General features: G+C 34.3%; 1 long non-coding RNA gene across 1 annotated transcript in view; it reads right to left on the bottom strand.

Annotated features, from left to right (window-relative positions):
• The window catches only part of LOC132000931 (uncharacterized), a 65,390-nt gene extending 58,239 nt beyond the window's left edge, over window positions 1–7,151 (bottom strand). Inside the window, exon 1 of the long non-coding RNA XR_009399496.1 lies at window positions 7,101–7,151. This is a non-coding gene — a long non-coding RNA (uncharacterized LOC132000931). The remainder of the gene's footprint in view (window positions 1–7,100) is intronic.
• Between the last annotated feature and the right edge of the window lie 1,369 nt (window positions 7,152–8,520).

Raw genomic sequence — 8,520 nt, forward strand, 5'->3', positions numbered from 1 at the left:
TTTTTTTTTTTTTTTTTTTTTTTTTTTTTTTTTTTTTTTTTAGAGTGAATATACTTGACAGAACAATGACTTTGTGAATATGAATGAATTTCCAGTTGGCTGATAAATAAACTCACTACAAAGTTGATCTGATAAATGATTACTCAAAACCCAAGAGATTTTTCATATAATAATAGAGCTCTGGTAAATAAGAATATCTTAAAAGAATAGGTATTTTCTACGGGAAAGTTACTCTGTTCGTACATTTTTTGTTTCCATTCTTCTCTGGCAAAATAAATGACCACCTGAATACTAAATAGTATCAATTGGGTCTCATGTTTTCTGACAGTTGTATTTGAAAGAAACATTATGTAAACCCATGCATGTTAGTGGGATATGAGAAAAAAAAAATGATGCTTAGGGCAATCTGATGGTATTCTCTAATATATAATGCTGTTTGTGTCTCTTCTTTGATTATCTTTAAGTCCCAATTATTAGCAGCCCCTAGTGCCCCCAGGATAAAGGAAAGAAAAGCAGAACAAAACAAAACAAAACAAAACAAAGACCTGTCAATCTGCAACTGACAGCTAGGTCTTTGAGGTTAGAGATGGATTTATTGGTTCTCTGTTTCGAAATCTGTCAAAAAGACTTGAACGGTTTCCTGCCTGAAAGAGGCTGAGGATGGAACACCTGGAGGCCTTTAATAATGATGATGGTAGGGAAGCATGATAGTTTTGAAGTTAATTTTCGGTGTGAATTTCTTGGGTGCTCTGGCTCAGAAAGAAACTCCTCTGGTGAGAAAAAGGAAAAATATAACATTTCCTGAAAAGGTTACAAAATGTTTTGTTAGATTCTTTTCGTAAAGGATATCAGTCACCTTAAGGAGTAAAGCCTCATTTAGGCTCCATTGAACACTATTAAGCATTGTTGTCCATTTTATGTGTCAATTTTCATACTCCATTTTGGAGTTTGAAGGACTAAAAAACTTTTTTTTTCCTTTTCTTTTTTTGTAGATATGGTATGATGTGGTCCTCTCCTATTTTAAAAATTATCTGATTTTATGGTTTTAATAAATGCAAATAGGATTGTATCATTCATGATTTCTAACTAAAACAAATACCTGTTCATACCCACCCATGAGTAGTATAAGTATATTGTGAGTGGTCCTGGAGCTACCATTCTCTGTTTATTACTTTTTCCCCCCAATAACATTGAACTTCTATGTGCCTAGCAGGGTGCTAGGAGCCAAGGATTCAAAGTGATCAATATGAACATGATCTCTTTATGTGTGCTTTTTGGTGCTTAAAATCTTTTGAAGGGGGCCAAAAAATAAGAACTAAATAGGCATTTATGACAGCATACTAAGTGCCTATTTCTAGTTGAATTAACTGTGTGATATTTTTCAAAGCACTTAAATTCTCAGAGACTCAACTACTTCATCCATAAAGTGGAATTATGATTTATCACCCTGGTAAGAACAATCAGTGAGGAGAAGCTTTTTTTCTGAACTCTTGAAACTGTAACATCTGTGACTCAACAAAATAATAATTTTTTGGAAGTTGCTTAAAATGGGAAACATACCTTAATCCAGCCCTGTCCCCTCAAAGCAAGCATGGAATCAAATGAACTCATGGATTCTAACCTTATTCTCCCTTTAAGTTCTCCTCAGGAAAGGTCTGTTTGGCCTATAGAGATTCACAGCAAGGATGTGGCAGTTAGACTGGCACAGCTAATCTGCCTTAGCATCGTAGCATTACTGGATGACTCCATGATGACCTGGTAAGTAGCAGCTCGTGGAAGCTAATGTTTTCTCTTTTATGGATAGGCAATTTGTATACCGAAAAATGATAAAATTTCTTGTGAGTTTCCAAGCATTTATAGTCTCCTGCACATATTCCACAATGCCATGTAAAAATGACTAGGACAAAAAAGTTAACAGAGTTCTCTTGGCCATGAATACCTTATGAAGCTTCCAAAATTGTATGTGGAAAGAAAGAAAACTGACATAAAAAAAACTGAATACATTTTCACAGAGGGTACTACTAACTGACATTGGTAGAGTTAACATTTTAGCACATGTCAAGTTTTGGTATGAGAGTTAGCAGAATATGATATGAGTTCCATGCATTTGCCATGTCTTCAAATAAAAGATAGCACATGTATGATAACTGCCAGTATGTTATAGCATCTTCATCTTTTAAAGTTTCTTCCTCTAATTTAAACTGTATTCTAAGATCATGATTTAAAAATCTGCTGCCATATAGAATAGAATATTGCATATCTGGAATAATTGACATGGGTTGCAATATTACTGAGACAGAAGAACATTGACTAGTTGAAGTCAATTTTAAAGTTAATTTGAAAACTATATTAAGCATTTTAACAAAAGAATAAGATAATTCAAATAAGTAATGTGGTATCATTATCATCACTATTATTATAGAAATAAAGAAATTGAAGTAGATGACAACTTAGGTCATGTCTAGTGATAATAGCTTTTGGTAGTTCTATCTTTCTCATAATGCGATAAATTAAATCAAGTAATGTATGTAACCGTGATTTGAAAATTACAGTGTTTTGTTTAAGTGTCCAGTTCAGGCTGTCTGACGGTCAGTTTTTTCTTAGTTGATCAGTTAAATAAAACAAATGCTCAATTCAATCTTTCAAAGCAGTTTTACTTCTTTCTCATAAAAATGATTGTGCATGTTACTGCATTGACTGATTTTTAAGATATTGCAAGGGTACTGCAATACCATTATTTTGGGGGTCAGAGGTGAGTCTTCGGCTAGAGCCTGAAGGAAATAAGCTACCTCCATCCCTTAGTGTTCTTTGGTAGGCAAGCCTAGCTATGATAGAACAGTTGGAGAATTCTTTGACCTATCACAGAATGTTCATTGGAATACATGCCTGACCATATTCTTAAATGTACATGGGATTATGGAATTTCATAGAAGAGAACTTGAATCATATCCATTACTACAATTTTCATAAGTATAAACTTATGTGAGAGAATGGACACAGATAAAAGAAATGAAGAGAAACAATGGGTCTTTTTCTGTATCTATATATCTAAAATATATAGATACATATCTATATATTTCATGAGTGTGGGGATGCATCTGACCGAGTGGACTAAGCTAGCAGCAGATCTGCTTGGGTGAAGGACTGATGTTTATAGGCACAGGGTCTCCGGGAAGGAAAGGCCAGAAGAAAGGAAGAAGTGACCTCTCTGCAGAGAGAATTCCATATGAAAAGAGCTGGTGATCTGAATAGGTGGCAGTTTCTGACTGACTGAGAAAAGAAAGGAACATACAAGGATGGCAGTTTAGAGTAGAGACAACATTGGGCCATGGTTATTTTGTAGTTATAGTTGGGAATCTAGCCATACCACGCAGAGAATTATTTAACTAAACGGGCCATCAATAACTTTCCTTCAGATGTATATAAGCCAGAAAGAAAAAAAAAATTGTCATTCCTTAAGTGTCTATTTCGTGTCAGGCATCTGTTTATGTGTTATCTCATTTACTCTATCAATTATTTAACCAAAAAAAAATTATTTAACCAATATGTACCTATAATCACTCGGCATATTGTTCAATGCATTGGAAGTACAGCACTGAGATAGAAGAGATCTTATTTTTGTGAGGCTTACGATCTAGTACAGTTGAAATAGAAACAAAAGGGTAAATTAAGATCATTTTTGATGGCATACATGTTAGGGGGAAATGACAACATAATGCTATAGAATTACTGGGGGATCCCTGATTAGGAGTGTCAAAAGTTACATTTAATTCAGATCTGAGGAATGAAAAGTGAGATCAGAGCAACATCAGAAGAAAGAAAGGAAGGAAGGAAGTGAAAGAAAGAAAAAAAGGACCCAACTGTATCAGAGTCTACTGAGAATATGCGCAAGACAAAGAGAAAAAGTGTCATCAGATTTAGTCAAATAGAGGTCATGGCTAACTTTGACAAAGCATGATTGAAATTGAAATAGAATAAAGGTAGAGTGGAGAGAGTTTATAGCCTTCTCTTAGTGTTGCTATGATAGAAACTGGGGTAGAGTAGTAGAGGAAGAGAAATTGTGGCCCAAAAGAAAACCTTTTTTTTTTTTTTTTTTTTAAGATTTTTAATTTATTATAGAGGGTGGGGAGGGGCAGAGGAAGATGCAGAGAATCCTCAAGCAGATTCCCTGCTGAGCAGGGAGCCCAAGGCAGGGCTTGCCCCAGGACCCTGAGACCATGACCCCAGCCAAAACCGAGAGCCTGATGCTTTAACCCAATGAGCCACACAGGCACCCCAAAAGGTAATTTTTTAATGTTGGGAGATTAGAGTTTCATGATAGACCTCATCTTGAAGTAGTAATGTTACAGATACTGACAGAGATGAAATAATCACAGTGCTAGTTTGTAATCCACCAGGTGTTTTTCTAAAGGATTTACCTGAATTATCTAAATTTATCCTTCAAGGATGTTTCTATAATGAACTCTGTTTTACAGAGAAGAAAACTGAGCGACAAAGATAACCTGCTTTGCAAGGTTATACACATAGTGAATGCAGAGCCATAACTTGAACCCAAAACCTTTGACTCTAGAACATATTGTTGAAATTTATCAAATGCCTCATTTATATCAGTTTGTCATGATTTAAGTTTTTATTTTAGTTTAATCAGTTGACATTGTAGACAAGTTAACTGATTTCATAGTGTGAAACTAATATTATTTTCCTGAATGCTTTAAATGAAGCAATGCCAATTTTTTTTTTTTTTTTTACATACTGCTGAATCAGATTGCCAATATTTTATTTGGAATTTTTCACATCTATATCCATGAATGTAATTTTCCTTTCTCATTCTAACATTGTCTTGTTTTGCTATCACGTCTATGTTAGCCTCATAATTTGAGTTGGAGAATGTTTTTATTTCTCTTTTAACTAAAAACAAGCAATCAAACAAAAAAAGTATAAAGTTTCATTTACTTCTTCTTTCTGTATTTGATAGACTTCGTCAGAAAGATATTTGGATGGAGAGCTTTCTTTTTTGAAAGTTCTGAAATTACTAATTTACTTTGCTAACTATGAGGTTGATCAGATACTTTAATTCTTCTGAGTCTGCTTCAGAATGCTTGGTTTTAGGAGCTATTATTGCCTCTATGTTACACTTAAAGAATGTGGGCTTGGAGAGTTTATCACTTCCCCAAGGGGACTCTGGTGGCAGCTTGCAAAGGCAGAATTTGAACCCAGGCAGCTGATTCCAAAATCCAAACTTTTCAAAATTCCATGCAGCCTGCCTGTTAAGTTTTACATTTCTATAAATTTATCCATTTCATGTTAGTTTTCAGGTTTTTAAAAACAAAAATGTTTGTTTCATTTTTAAACATTAATGACCATGATAATAATTTTATTTTTATTACTACTTTTGCATGTGTACCTCCTTCCCCTTTGTCTTACTCACCTAACTAGAGACTTATAGTTCTTATCAGTTGGCTCAGAGAACCAACTTTTGGCTTTGTTCTACTGTACTGTGGGTTGTATTCTATTTTGTTGATCTCTGCTGTATCCTGTATTCATTCCATCATCTTACTTTTATTTTGCTGTTTTTTAAAATTTAAGTTACAAGTTTAGAACACTAATATTGAATTTGCTTTCTAGCATAGGGAAGTTTTCACATAAAGATTCATCATTTAATTTAGTTCTATTTTTTTAAATTTCCATTTTGATTTCTTCTTTGGTCAATGGATTATTAATAATTTTTTAAAGGTTCTCCTAAAGCATAAGGTTTTCCTATTTTGTTATTGTTATTATAGCTACTTTATTTTTATTTGTATATATTTTTTGTTTATATTTTTAAAATTATGTAACTAAACATGTAATATCAGTAAAAGTCAATTCAGGAGACAGAAAGAATATGTTCTTTGAGTAAGGAAACTTCAAAATGAAGAATTATTTGCTTAGGACAAAATGATTAGCTATCAGTGCGCCTGGGGGGCTCAGCGAGTAAAGTGTCTGCCTTTGGGTAAGGTCATGAATTCAGGGACCTGGGATGGAGCTTCACATGCCTATATCCCAGTTTCCTGCTCAGCAGGGAGTCTCCTTCTCCCTATCCCTCCCCATGACTCGTGCTCTCTCTCTAAGAAATAAATAAAATTTAAAAAAAATTTTTTTAAATCTCAAAATAATTAGCTACCAAAGTAATAAAAGAAGACTGAAAGATGTCCCTTCACACCAACTAAATATTGCTGTTTCTCCTGAATGACACTTTCTCAATGAACAGCATCAACATTTACCCTGAGGACCAAGTTAGGAGCTTCCAGTCTTTTTTGTAAATCACCTTCTTCATCTCATCAAGTCTCCATGTGGTGAGCATTTGAGGTCCATCTAATCTACTTGCACTCTGCCACCTAGGTAATATTTTAGAAATGCAAATTTAGTAAGTTTTCTCATTTTATCTTTCCATGCCTCTTTCTTCACTGGAGGATAAAAATCTTTAATCTGATTTCTAAGAAATCTTTATTCTTCTGCCCATCCCAATTTATCATCCACTTCCTGCCTTTTTTACACTGAATTACTTGTAGTTTACTAATTCACAATGGATTTAGACATCTACTCTCCCTATATTCTATCATATACAAGATTTTTAAGTATATTTGTTCTTTGTACTCGCTACATTCAACTTGGAACTGTCCTACTCTTTCCCCAACCTCCTTTAGATGAATTTATACCTGAGTTATAAAATTCATATTAACTATTACATCAATCCAGAAACCTTTCTTCTCCTCCTTCTGGGATAGGGATTAAATGTTCTCCCTTAGTCTCATCATCATATCTGTATTATAAAATTTATCATACGGCACCCCATTATTATCTCCAATTTACTGGAATAAAACTGAGAATCAGAGAAGTTGAGCTGTTTACTCCAGGTCACTTAGCAAGGTATAAATTAAATTGTACTGCTTAGTGTTCTCCTGTTCTTGTTATATTACTATCTAAGAAACGAGAAGATCCCAATCATAGCATGCATAAAGGTGATGTAATTCTAAAGGAAATTTTTAGCTGGGAATTTCAAATGTTTTAAAAGAAGCATAGCACTGTTTTGAAAAAATTTGAAATTGTACTCAAAAACTTACCATGTAACATCCACTCCTCTCCACAGCTTCCTGGGCATAGCAGTTTGAAAACACCGCCCTATTTGTTTTTCTCGTAGTATCAGAAACAATACAAACCTGGATGTCTAACAAATCATCTGTGAGATAATGGCAAGGGGGTAGACAGCTTAAGAAAAACAGGAAACAATCCCCAAGGTACTTTAAATATTAATCAAAACAAGTTTTCCTTGGGAAGACTTATGATGAAGCTAAGATCAACAGAATGAGTCATTTCCAGTCCAGAATAAGCCAGGGGGAGGGAAAGGAAAGTGTCAGTTTAGGATTCATTCTGCTATTGGGAGGAAGGTTATGCAATTATAAGAAGTATAAATTATATAAAGCACAACAGAATCATATGACATATGTTGTACAAACTATTCACAAGTTCCATGACTTTGTTATTCAATCATATTTATTTCAGTCTTATGGGGTTATTTGTCCACATACTTGAAGCCAGTAAAAACAGGTGACAGATCAGTTGTAAGGCGTTCTGATTTTGAAATCACATTATCCCCACCCCTCTTTCAGAGAAGCTTTTGTTTTGTAATGTTTAAGAGGCTACAATTTACAGTGAAGTGAATATAGCTTCAAAACTCAACTCTGCTATTTGCCAACTGGTGACCTTTGGCAATTTGCCTAACTTCACTAAGGTTAAGTTTCCTCCTTCTGTAAATGTAAATAATACTATCTACACCATATAATTGTTGTGAAGATAAATAAAACTACATTTTCAATTATGAAGTGACAAAGAAGTGACAAAAAATCTCAAAATAGCTTAGAGAAAAGGAAATGTATTTATTGACTTTCATAACTCTTAAGTGTAGCTGTAACTCTGCTTCATGGGAAGCTTGATCCAAGGTTCAAGCAAAGTTACTAGGTTATAAGGTTCTGGTTATTCTCTCTCTATATCCTAGCACATTCTTTTGTACTGGTGCATTCACAGCCTCTTCTTCCATTTGTCATGTAAATATGTTCCTGCAGATCTTCATATCCCTTTCTATTTATCTAGTAGAAACTTCAGTATTAAAGATAGATCTTGGTTTTAGATGTATTTACCAAAATCCTAAGATTCACTATTTTAATTGAACTGTCTTAGATTATATGCTGTCCTTAGAGCCATTTATCATCATGAGGGGAATGCAGTAACCTCATCAACTTGGGCCCAAATCCCATTCTCCATCCTAGAGCAAAAGGTTGACAGGTCTCCTTTCTGGAAGTCACCAGCCAAGATGGAAGGATGAATCTCTAGATAAAATAGAAAGCAGGAGAGTCATTCCAGAACAAGAATGAATGGGCTCCTGGGACTGGCTGCAGAGTAACCAAAGTTCCACTCTTTTCTAGAAAGAGGTTAACTCTAATTGTATGCCTAAAAGATATCAATGTGCGAAAATATGGAATAACA

The sequence above is a fragment of the Mustela nigripes genome, chromosome 14, assembly GCF_022355385.1.
Source record: "Mustela nigripes isolate SB6536 chromosome 14, MUSNIG.SB6536, whole genome shotgun sequence".
Taxonomy (NCBI): Eukaryota; Metazoa; Chordata; class Mammalia; order Carnivora; family Mustelidae; genus Mustela; species Mustela nigripes.